The sequence below is a fragment of the Lolium perenne genome, chromosome 3, assembly GCF_019359855.2.
Source record: "Lolium perenne isolate Kyuss_39 chromosome 3, Kyuss_2.0, whole genome shotgun sequence".
Lineage (NCBI taxonomy): Eukaryota > Viridiplantae > Streptophyta > Magnoliopsida > Poales > Poaceae > Lolium > Lolium perenne.
Genome location: NC_067246.2, coordinates 125,121,315 through 125,133,280, shown reverse-complemented (window position 1 = coordinate 125,133,280; position 11,966 = coordinate 125,121,315). Strand labels below are relative to the sequence as shown.

The 11,966-nt window shown below is 41.6% G+C and overlaps 1 long non-coding RNA gene across 30 annotated transcripts; it reads right to left on the bottom strand.

Annotated features, from left to right (window-relative positions):
• Window positions 1-2,256: 2,256 nt before the first annotated feature.
• On the bottom strand, window positions 2,257-11,540 carry LOC127342299 (uncharacterized). Of its 30 annotated transcripts, none has more exons than XR_011755372.1 (19): window positions 11,006-11,538; window positions 10,476-10,643; window positions 10,302-10,402; window positions 10,075-10,138; window positions 9,904-9,962; window positions 9,119-9,690; window positions 8,725-8,881; window positions 8,312-8,398; window positions 8,187-8,242; window positions 7,583-7,727; window positions 6,734-7,441; window positions 6,307-6,376; window positions 5,824-5,988; window positions 5,465-5,518; window positions 5,015-5,361; window positions 3,601-4,492; window positions 3,431-3,508; window positions 3,202-3,303; window positions 2,257-2,502 (listed from the first exon to the last, which is right to left on the bottom strand). It is a non-coding gene; the product is annotated as an uncharacterized lncRNA (long non-coding RNA). The 30 variants fall into 30 exon arrangements; XR_011755378.1 differs by having other exon boundaries at window positions 2,257-2,455; XR_011755365.1 differs by having other exon boundaries at window positions 3,202-3,300.
• Window positions 11,541-11,966: the final 426 nt, after the last annotated feature.

Below are 11,966 nucleotides of genomic sequence, written 5' to 3'. Positions count from 1 at the left end.
TACATGACAATTGGATCACTCATCATCTCCGAGACATTGTCCCAAATGTATGTCCAAGTGGGCTGCCGATCAGGGTTGTTCCGGTAATGAGGCCATGGCCTCTGGTTGAGTATCCTGGGCCGTCCAACTGATAGGCGATCCCAGCTCCATAAGGAAAGTAGGAGCAAGCATCCACCAATACCGCCGCTCCCAGTCCTGCGACAACCTTCGTCCAAGTGCGTACATAAGACTATTGGTTAGAACTTTATCTAGCAGACTACTATAGAAGAATAGTACAGATAGCAAATCATCACCTGTCAGTAGAGGTAGGCAAGTGCCGCACTTCCCCAACTCCACGGATGCTCCAACACCGTAAGCGCCTTGAGCCAACACCAATGGGCCAACTTCCCACCACTGTCAGCAAAGAGAGTCCTCGAAAGCATATACCACAAGTACACTCGGGTGTATGTTCTGATAGTGTCTCGGTCAGCATCTGGTAGGAAAGTACCAAAGTGAGTCCTGATCCAAAGGAAAGGTGCGCCGGCGGGAGCTCTATCTTTTTCATCTTTTGGCTCTGGAGGAGCCAGGCCAATAAGGTTCTCCATCTGCTGCCACCACCCATCAGAAGCTGTGTTCATACACAGTGACTCGCCCTGAATAGGAAGAGCAAGGATCATGGAAACATCCTCCAGAGTAGGGGTGTCATCTCGCCGGCCCTCAAGTGGAAGGTGTGCGTCTCTGGCCTCCACCGGTCGACAAGGGCGGTGAGTGCCGCGGCGTTCATGTTTGGCGCCCCCTGACTTACAAGTGTGATGAAGGGGAGAAGACCGGTAGGCTGGATGAACTCCGTGTACCGCTCGTCATACGACATGTCCTTGATGGTACCGTGGTAACGAATCTTCAAGGGCTCAAGAACCTACAAACACATGCAGACACATAATATTATGCCATATCCCAAAACAAGAGGTGTTAACAAAAAATAAATATTAGTACCTTCCCCCTTTCCTTCATATGATATGCCTGGTATTCTCTATCATACTCATGATCTATGAGATACACTATCCTAAAAAAATCACAAATACACCATATTATGAGCCATTCCTAACAAATATGAGTCATTTCTAAGCAAATACTAGGCATATGTAAGACAATATAATGCATTTTCTAAGCAAATACTAGGCATATGTAAGACAATATAATACATTTTCTAAGAAAATACTAGGCATATGTAACACATTTTAATGCATTTGCTAAGCAAATATTAGACATTTCAACACATACATACATAGGGTTTCAACACATACATCTAAAATTTTGGATTTTTTTCAAAGACATGTCATTCCTAAGCACATAGTAGGCATATGTAAGACAGTAGAACGCATTTGCTAAGCTCCAATTTTGCATTTGAACACATACATACATAGGGTTCCATACATACACAGATACATTCATATCTAGGGTTCCAAAAAAAACATATCTAGGGTTCCATACATACATATCTAGGGTTCCATGCATACATAAATGAAGCACAATCTAGGATTTTACATCTATGGTTCATATCCAAATCTAGGATTTCACATCTGTGGTTCATATCCAAATCAAGCATAATCTATGAAATTAGTGGATGAAAACATGGGGATCGGAGGAGAATACTTTGAGGAAGGGGTTGGGAAGAGATTGCCCAGACAGATCTGATGATTTGATGGTCGATTTGGTGGGGGAGAGGGTGGGGAGGAGGAGGAGGAACCGCCGGGCCGCCTTGTTCTTGCGCCGAAACAGAGAGGAGAAAAGAGGAGGGCTCGGGCTAGGGTGGGCGCGGGAACCATACATAAGTGGATGTGTGGCGCCCTTCAGAGCGGCGCCACAGTTGCAATGTGTGGCGTTGATGTGAAGGGCGCCACACATCCTGCCACGTCGGCTGGTCAGCGTCGACCACGCCACATCGGATCCGAAGGGAAGGGCGCCACACAAAATGATTAGCTGGGTGAAATAGTTTGACCAGATGGTCAGTATATACTTTCTTTCGGAAAAGGGTTATTTTTGTCAAAATCGTCTACTGAAGCAGCTTGAGGGCGACATGGCTAATTTGCTTTTTTTTTCCTTTCTAATTATATGGGAGCACAGTGGGAGGTGACGAGAGCCGCGAGCCCGCTACTACTACCTCACATTCTTCGAGCAGGAGTCCTGCGCTTCAAATGTTCTATTCAATTGAAACGTACACCTCTGTCCTCTGGCCACCTACGAATTAGCTTTTCTCCCTAGATTTTTATGAACTAGATGACCTGTTGCGCTATCGCGCAAATGGAAGAATCAAGTAATAATTTAAACCATAAGATTTAGCTCCATCATCATCCGACTGCGTGCATTGGAGAAAATGTCCTCGACAGCCCCTTTGCCTTTCGTTGGCTACTCCTTCTGCCCTCTATTTGATGGTTCCTTCCGCCTCTCCTACATACTCCTCTTCCTCTTCCGACCCCTTAGACCCACCCATCAATCCAGCATCATAGCATTGCCGTTAGGGGTCTGGATTGAACATATATTAAGTAAACTAAAGAAAACATTTATTTGATATAGGCGAAAGACCATTGCGCCACTGGCTCAAAGGCTGGAATCACGTCATAATATTACTTGAGCATAAATTATCCTCTATGTTAACCATAGGTTGTAAGTAGAACAGTGCCTAGTCAATTTAAATCTTGTAAGTAAATAGATGTATGACATACATCGTGGGATCCTTGATTCATAGAATGGGTAGTGTATAATAGTATTAGCTACTAACAGTAATTAATATATTTGATTAACCACCTACAGGAATACAGGTCTCATGGTACTCATATTTAGTGAAACATGAAATCATATTTACAAAGAAGTTTAAGTAGCTGACATAGATCAGTAAAATTGTCTCAAGGCACGCTGAGACCTCTGAAATCTGCCTGTTCCAGCTTCAAGCAGATGCACAATTTAGTCTCATAGTAGCTATTGACATACGCTTAATTCTGCCATCGATAACCCATTGCGCCCGGCTCAAAGGTAAAATAAAGACAATATTGTGATCATAAATTTTATCCATGGTGTTATATATGACTGAGAATTATTGGGTTTAAACCGTGAGATCCCAGTTAGCCACCCATCATAGATTGCAACATAGATAGATACAACAGGTGGTCCATCTAAAACTAATATAGTCATAAATATAATACAGAACATAGGTGGCACTAACACCTGCAATGATTGTTGGTTGTGGACTACATGCTCCCTCTTCTTTGGTGTGCTCCTCTTCTCTTCTCCTAAGCCGTCGCCGCTGGTTCGTCGCTATGACCTCTGCTAAAATGAGGGAAAAAACGAATCCACAGAGAAGTAAATATCTTCAAGACCCTAACAACGATACTATCGTATAAGTGTAACTATCATGCTATTGTTTTGAGAACATAATGCAAATATAGATTCATACCATCATGCTATCTTTTTAAGTCCCACAAAGTGAGCATCAAGAACTGAGCTTTCATTAATCATGTAACTGAATGATAAACTGCAGGTGAAAATAACTCAGAGCTATGGGGAAGGAAGAACTCTTCACTAACAAAAAATCAATACCAAGCTGAAATACTGAAGGTAGCATACATATCTGCATTACTGCCCGCCTCATCAGGAATTTGGGACTTCAAGAGTTGTACCACGAGGTGCACATAATTTAATCTACATCATTCATATGAATCATTCAACAATTATTGTTGGAGTTCAAAAGAGGTCTAAAGCAGCTTGTAGAAAGCAGTGTGCAAGAATAGAATTAAGACTTGCATCAAGTCCTATGCATCTTCCTTAAACGATATGTTGACCATCAATGCTCTATCAAGAGAGGATGGAACACTTAATGTTGGTTATTTTTCCTTTTAAGTGAGATGTCTTAAACGTGTCTTGCATTTGAATGGAATAAACATTGGCGAGGAAGTTTATTAGTCAAAGAAACAAAGCAGCAGGAACTTAAGTAACTGGTTATTAACCTTATTTAGTCGTGCAAGCTGCACTCCTCTAGGGCTTCAATATCTTCTTGCAAAGAGAAAATACATAAACACCATTTCTAGGAGCAAAGGAAATATTACCTGGGAATCTCCATTTCCAAAAACTATGTTGCATTGCACAGGTAGAAGATACCTGACAACCTTTAATGGATTTAATGAAGCTTTATGTTCCTTCACCAACTTCAAAAGAATTAGATAGTTGCATTCAATATAACCCAGTACTACGCTGCTTGTTTCACAAATCAAATAAAGACACACTTCAACGCGTCACTGTAGGAGTAGGCTTCTTATCACATCAATGCTTGTTTGTAACTCGGTTCTCACCGTCAGGCAACAAGAATGTTTGGAGGCACCAGGCATCTTCCTATTTCTCTTTCATCTGCTCCTTGTGCCACATCTTCCGCTTCCACGAGCTACAGATCTTTGGGGAAGAAAGCCACTACTGTTTCTATGTTGACCAACAAATTTGGAGGGGGCAAGAATAAATGATCCTACTATGTATACAACCGAACATAAATATAAGTCAGGACGTTAGACAATGTAATGAAGAGTGGAGCTATTTTTAGGCTTATACAATTTTAAAGTACTGTCTACTGTCTATTTAACCAATATTCCATAATACAGTAGGAGGCTATCCCCAAATATTGTTTTAAGGTTGCTCTTTTGTGCACAATATATCACAACACAGTTCAAGGGTAAGCAATGTGCCAAAATACAGAATACACTTATAAGGAGATACCCAAATTCAGACATCAATCACTCATAAAAAGTTACACTATAAACGAAACTCTATACGCACTATGCATATCTAGGAGACATTATAATAGAAACAGTGTATGTATCCGAATGTTTGCATTCATATTTAATTAAAGCACCATTCCTCGTTTAAAAAAAAAGTTAACCGCGATTCCTAGTGTAAAAGCACAAGCTTCAACCCAACAGATGTCAAACAGAATAACTAACCCCCATGAAAAACAAAGAACAAGAGAATTCACATGCAAAAACAATTACCCGACCTATTCTCCTTGAGGGTGCATATCTTCTAGATCATCCATGTCATTCTCTTGAAGATAGATGAGAGTCAAGGTGGGCAACTGATAAGTACATGATATACAGTGGCTTTCTGAGATCATTGAACCACCATGATTATTTATTCAAATTGGGAAATAGAACCTACATCAAGCCACCAATTTTGAAGATCGAGTGACTTATCTAACACTGAAGACTGTCCATAGGTTGCTCAATTGTGCCTGATTATTTTAGAAATTAGCAACTATAGGTAACTCTTGAGTCTGCTCTTTTTCTTGCTCCCATAGCACCACATCAGGGGAGGGGTTGGAACCAGCTGTAGCTGCTAGTGTACCTGGATCCAGTGTTGTGTGAGTGTCGCACTCCATAGAAACAATGTCGTACAAAAAAAACTCCATGGAGTAAGAATGGCTATTTTGAAGATGGTGGTCTCCTACCTCCTCCGAATCACCTTCATGTGACACATCTCTTTGCTCAAATCCATGTCAAAGCTACAAAAAGAAAACCAAATCATCATCAACATCAACAATTTTAACAAGCTGAATAACAAACTGGATCTAGAGAAGATGAATGAGAGCTGGTTCCAATCTCTTTGCAAGTTCAAGCATGAGAAATGACCACCACAAAGCACAATAGATAACAAATGACCAGAAGGGAGTAGCTACTGCTGATATAGTGGATTTCAAAGTCAGATGAAAATTTTGCATCATCACATGGACCACCTCTGTGTCCACCTCTCGTTAACTCCATAACATTAATATGTGATAGACCTTGCAATGAGAATTTTTTAGCTTACCTGTATCACTGATCTTTCCTATCGCCATGTTCATAGCATCCACAATATTGCCCCCGTCGTCAACTGTAAATCCCTTAGGAAGGTTCGTCCTCGTCTCTTGGAGCCTCTCGTCGACATTACCAGATAATCCTTCAGGCAAACCCACGACAATCTCTAGCCTGCTACCTGCATAGTTTGACGGCAGTTGCTCATACCAAACAACTAATGACAGATCTTCAGATCAGACATGAGAGATTTTTCAAGCAATTCTGGCAAACATTTAATAGTACTATATTTTGCTACAAAATTTCTAGGTGAATATCTACTCGACTTGTTCAACTCCTAAACCAAGGGTATGAAAGAGACCGCATGAACTAAAAAAAATATACTAACAAACACCTCACAATCAAGAAGCATGGCTGGCCATATGATTGGCAAAACAATAGACTAACAAATGTATCAAAGAACCCAAAAAAATATCTTCTGCAGCAAGACAGTCCTAACCTTGCATTCCAAATAGCTATTTAACATTGTTTTTGTTTTGCTTTTCTGCACTTCGTCAAGAAGGTAACACCTGCAACAAAATAAATGTACACATAATGTATAGGATAAAACTCCTATTTTTGTAGATTAATACAATCAAGGCACACTCGATACATGAGGTCAGTGTCCCAACTTCATTAGAAAAGGCAGTTTAGGCAAGCTCATTATTATACATGGATGGAAAAGAAGCATGGAAAGAGAACAAGGTGAGGTAGCACCTAACAGTGTTGCAGCCAAACTGAAAAAAATGAGTACTACTTGTTCATGAGTACTATATTATTTATATCAAATCGTAGCAGATTAAATACTTGTTACTCAAATCATCAAGCCCACTGCCAATAATCTTTTCAAAGAAATGTTGCATAGAAAAGAAGAGTCTAAAACATACCAGGCTTGCAATATGCATGGCTGGGATAGTAACAGACGCATTCGATGGTGTCAACTCCTTCACCACTGTAATCCTTATGACTTTCAAGTACACGTAATATCAATTGGGCATTCACCATTTGCACAGAAATCTACTTCAATCAGAATAATTACCCTGCATTAAATATTTCAAAAGGCAAAGTAAAACATCTCTGTCGTATCTAGGCAAACTTTTTCAGCCTAAATAACATGAATTAATACACAGACAAGCCACTGGTTTAGCATCGATGTAATTTAACAAAACCTCCCTCTAATAACCACAACAAATAATATGAAAAGACCAAAAAAACGTGCACTCTCTCTGAAATAGAAAAATGACCCTCCATGCTATCTAAAAGGATTCTACTCCGGTCCACCCAACAGCCAGCCTACAAATCCTAAAAGAAATAATAGAAAATATAAATTGCACAAGCCTCCACCCAGCGATGCCCCAAGCACACAAAAATGGATGGTAGATGAGGACCAGAAATTTCAGAACTATGCACTAACCTTACTTCAATATAGGGAATTTACAAAGCTATCTGATGCATGCTACAGATTTGCAGGAATTACTACTCTTTCACGTACTGGAATAAAAGAATCAGCATCACCTTCATAATTTTTCTTGCCCATGTATTGATTCCTCAACCTCAACATATTATCATGTAAGTTTGAGATAATCACCGGCTAGCTAAAAATATGAGATAGAAAGCAAAGATGTAAGTTGCAACAAAGCCCTAACAATATCCTAACTGTTAAAACCGCTGCCACCAAATTTCAGACAAAACAGGGACACACAAGAAACTTTTTTTACGGCGAGATGTTATCTTACCAAGAAGCGTTGGATGTTGCCCATTTTGCTAACATAAACATAAGCTGCAGAATCCATCATAACCTGATCCTGTATCCTGCACATTTAACCAAATGGCTTGGGACGTTTTCTGGTGTGCTTGCTTTCCGTGGCCTCAACCTATAACCTGCATTTCAAAAGGCTAGGCTCAGGGAATGAAAACTAAAATTACAGGAAAGTCCTACTCCATTGCACAATAGCAGAGAAATGCATATTTGAAAGTTGAATGTTTTTGCATGGACCACTTTATTACATGCATTGGGACAACAATAACGAAGCTAAAACACCTAATTAAGATGCCGAAACAAATAAGTACCAGTATGAAGGACAATCATGGAAAAGTTTTTTATTAAGTACACATCAATGTTTTCTTAATCTCCCTGTACTACTTCTATTCCAGTGTACTAATGTAATATTATAAATGAATTACGAAGATTAAATAAGATTATATTCATATCAGAAGGCGCATTATAAGGCCATCAGGGAATTAAATTATGTGGGGAGCCTCCTTTAAGAAGAGTTGAATTATATAATTATATTTATGTTGTATCCTGACTACAGGAGGAGGAGCCTCTTTCATGAATACCTGAATGAAACATAGTATTCTATTCTCATTGATTGCAGCCTCCGGTCAACAATAAACTGAAAAGTTAGAAACATCATCATAATTTGGTAAGGAAATTTTCTACTGAGATGGGCACTGGAACCCACCTGTTCATTCACCTTGTTGTCGTCGCCTGTAAAATTGACTACACGGTGATTGCTCATTATTACAAGGCATGGCTTGCACTACTGCAACTGTGAAGAAAACAATGCATATGAATCAAAGGGTTTGGGTGGAAGGGCTTCTTAAAAAAATAAGAAGGTAAAAATATAGTAATAACAATACACCAATCACCATATATGGACAGAGGTAAATGAAGCACACATGATGCAGTATAACTGTCTAAACACTGCCATCGACATGCACAACACAACAAAGGCACATAACTCTATCGAAGGAATGAATATGAAGACTGATATTCCGAATCGTTGGAGAAAATGCATTGCAAATAGATAATCAGAAAGGCTGAACATGTTACAAGAAAATTTTCATCATGTCCCAGTGGGAGGAAAAATTATACCCCATCATCTGCGCTCTAGGCAACACCCCAAGCCCCCTCCTCCACCCAACAACAGCCCCATTATCTCCTTCACCCAGCGCCACCACGAGAGCCGACCCAGAGTCGCCTTGTTCTCTTATTCCTGTGCCTTCTTCCTTTTTGATTCTCTATAAATTAACTAAAACCAAACACATCCCAAATCAATTTCAGGAGTTACATACTGACAAAAAATATCAGCCTGCAAAATGTACATAAACTAACTCAAATTAGTTCGTCTCTTTTAGTGTTCTTTTCGTGAACATAAACTAACTCAAAATATTCCTAGCCATGCATCATAAAACCCATATTTTCTTGTTCTTTTCGTGACGTGCAAGTCTCTTATTAATAGAGCAGTAAGAGATGAAAAATCACTCACCTTGGGGCCTTCCTTCTCTTCCTCAGATCTGAACAGATTGTGTTAAGAAATAACAACAATTTATAGCAAGATAGATCCAATATACAGATGAAAATTTGTTTGTTAAAATGTCATAGAAATGCAATATTACTAACTTGCAAAATCTCGTGGTACATTAGAACTTTGGGTGCTTTAATAATTAACAACATATCATCAGTTTGCCTTCAAAAGCAATGTACAACGCAGATAAATATTCAAGCAAAAACATACATACTAAGAAATAATTTAAGACCTACATAATATCAAGCCCAAATTGAGCAACAAAGTATGAATTGTTCAACCTAAATGGCAACTGTATCAGAAACTCAGTTCATGTAGTCAAAATGTATATGCCAAGAAGAACAAATAGTCTGACTTCTGTAGGAAAAAGTATAGAACAGTATACTGTATGATTTGTATGTGAGGAGATCATTGATAGAGATATGATAAAATACTTACGCTAAGAAGACAATCACCCTCATGCTGCATCATTTGCCGGTTGCTGTAGTTAAATTTGTCCATAAGTCCGATTTGCACCAAAATGTGTCACCCATCTGCAGCCAGGAAATCACACCTTTAAAAATAAGATTAGGTAATGAAGATCTTATTCAAGCAACTAAAAAACACCAATGGTAATTAGGAAATGCATCTGCATTCATGGTGAATGAATAAAAGGGAGGAGGGTAATCATGGTGTTGCAGCATCGGTGAGTGAATTGTGCTGACATAATTAGTGATGTGTAGAATGATGAAATCAAATTTGTTTACCTACATGCTGTCATGCCAGACCTCCTCCCGCTTCTCCCCATTCCAGCCCTCAAGTTTACCTATATGAAATCAAATTTGTTTACCTAGAATGATGAAATCAACGTGTGCTGACACAATGATGTGAAGAATGATAAGGGAGGACGGCCGACATCACCTCACAGGAGAACTTACATTTGAGAACTTGCGAGCAGCTGAAGGTATGCGGCATCACCCTACATGAAATCGAAACGGGCCACTGCCAAATCCACAGAGATTGCAAAAGACTATTATTACACAATCAGAGGTGAAAAGGAGACGGCTATGGTTTTCTCTCTCACAGCCATGGCTGGGCAATCCACCTTCATGGCTGCGAAATAGGAAATTAGAATAGGGGGAAGAAATAAGAAGGAAGAGCTCACCCGGAGAGGTAGGACGGACAACCAACAAGACGACAATGTGGCGAGCGGCTCCATGGACGGAGCTCAGCGCCAGGCGGAGGCTGCGCGACCCTGGGCCCTAACTAAATGGTCGATGAGCATTCAAACGTTTGTTACCAAACAATGTATTGGAATTGGGATTTTTTAGAAGCCCACCTTGGCGTCTTGAAATCAGCCTGCTCGCCGTGACGAGCGCTGCTTCTCAACCCAGGGCCATGAACATTCTAGCAAGCTTAAACAACAACATCCCATGATTACAGGTACCACTCTTCTATACGCTTTAGCATTTTCTTTAATTAATGCCAAAGATCACAAAACCATTCTCTGCAAATAAAGGACAGTGTAAAATAGGGCGTGGTTCAGACATTACAAATCGTCAAAATTAGCTAGCTTAAACAAACAGGCAAGCTGCTTGATCAATTTGTACGGTGAGGTAGCTAAAACAGGCAGCCTAGCTGCCGGATTATTATGCTACCGTATATAACTAACTGAAACAGGCACACCAACAGGTGGATCGATTGTTGGCAACCAGCTAGATCTGTCGGGTGGTTACAAGCACACGGCTATGAAACACTCCCCACGACGTGGATCTGGGCCATGCGTAGCAGTAGGTCGCTGCACACGTTGTGGAGTCGCAACTGACGCAAAAATGAAGAGATGGCGAACGAGATCGAGGCGTGGCTCACCGAGAGGTTGATGGCGATCAGGCTGGCTCAGGGATGCCTGTGGATGCCAGGAGAGGAAGAAGAACTTGGTGGCCACGGCCTGTCACTCTTGGCACGTCGACGTCCGTGAGTGGTGGCGACCGTGTCCTCCTGGCGCTCTATGCAACGGCGGCGCCCGCACCCGCGCTGCCTCCTTATGTGAGGTCCTCCTGATGTGAGGCACGAGGCGGCGGCGGCGGCTACCTCCTGGCCATGCTTCACCTCATGGGCCGTGCTCCCTCCTCTTAAGCACCCGGCCGCCCCTGCCACGACCGCTGCCGCGTCCAGCCATCGCCGCCCCGCCGCTGCCGCGTGCAGCCGCCTCCGTCGTGCGCTGCTCCCGCTAGAGAGCGGGAGAAAACAGCGCAGATTGGGGAAGGAGGAGGGGTGGCGGCGATTGGGGAGGAGAGGAGGAGTTGGGGATTGGACGAGGAGCAGAGGAGGCATGCGATTGGGGAGTGCTGACCGATCTAGGTTTTCACCCCTTCCCCTCGCGCGCTTGGGAAGTTCACGCGAACGAGCTGTTCTGGCTGTCTCTTCCTGTCGGCTCCACACCTGGTTGGGCCCAATTGTCATGCATTCATTTGCAGAAAGCTGGTGACGAAAAAATTACCGCAATGGATGGCTGAGGTGAAAAGCGGGAGTGAATTGCTTGCATCCAACGGTGGACGAACGTTTGCCCCTCTCAGGTGCCTTGGTTGGCCGGGTAGTCTAGGAACATTTATAGGAGAAATAGGTAGTCAGCATGCGAAGTACAGTACAGAACGTGCATACATGTGTTTGCTCCATTTTTATACAAAAAAGGTGGGAGTGGCCTTCGTGTTTGCGTGTTGAAACGGATTGCTCACAACTGGTGGAAGCTACCAAGGCATCAACAAAGGATAGATCCCTCTTTCACACCTTGTTTCATAGATTAAACGTGTAGCTAGGGTCGCTTGATAGA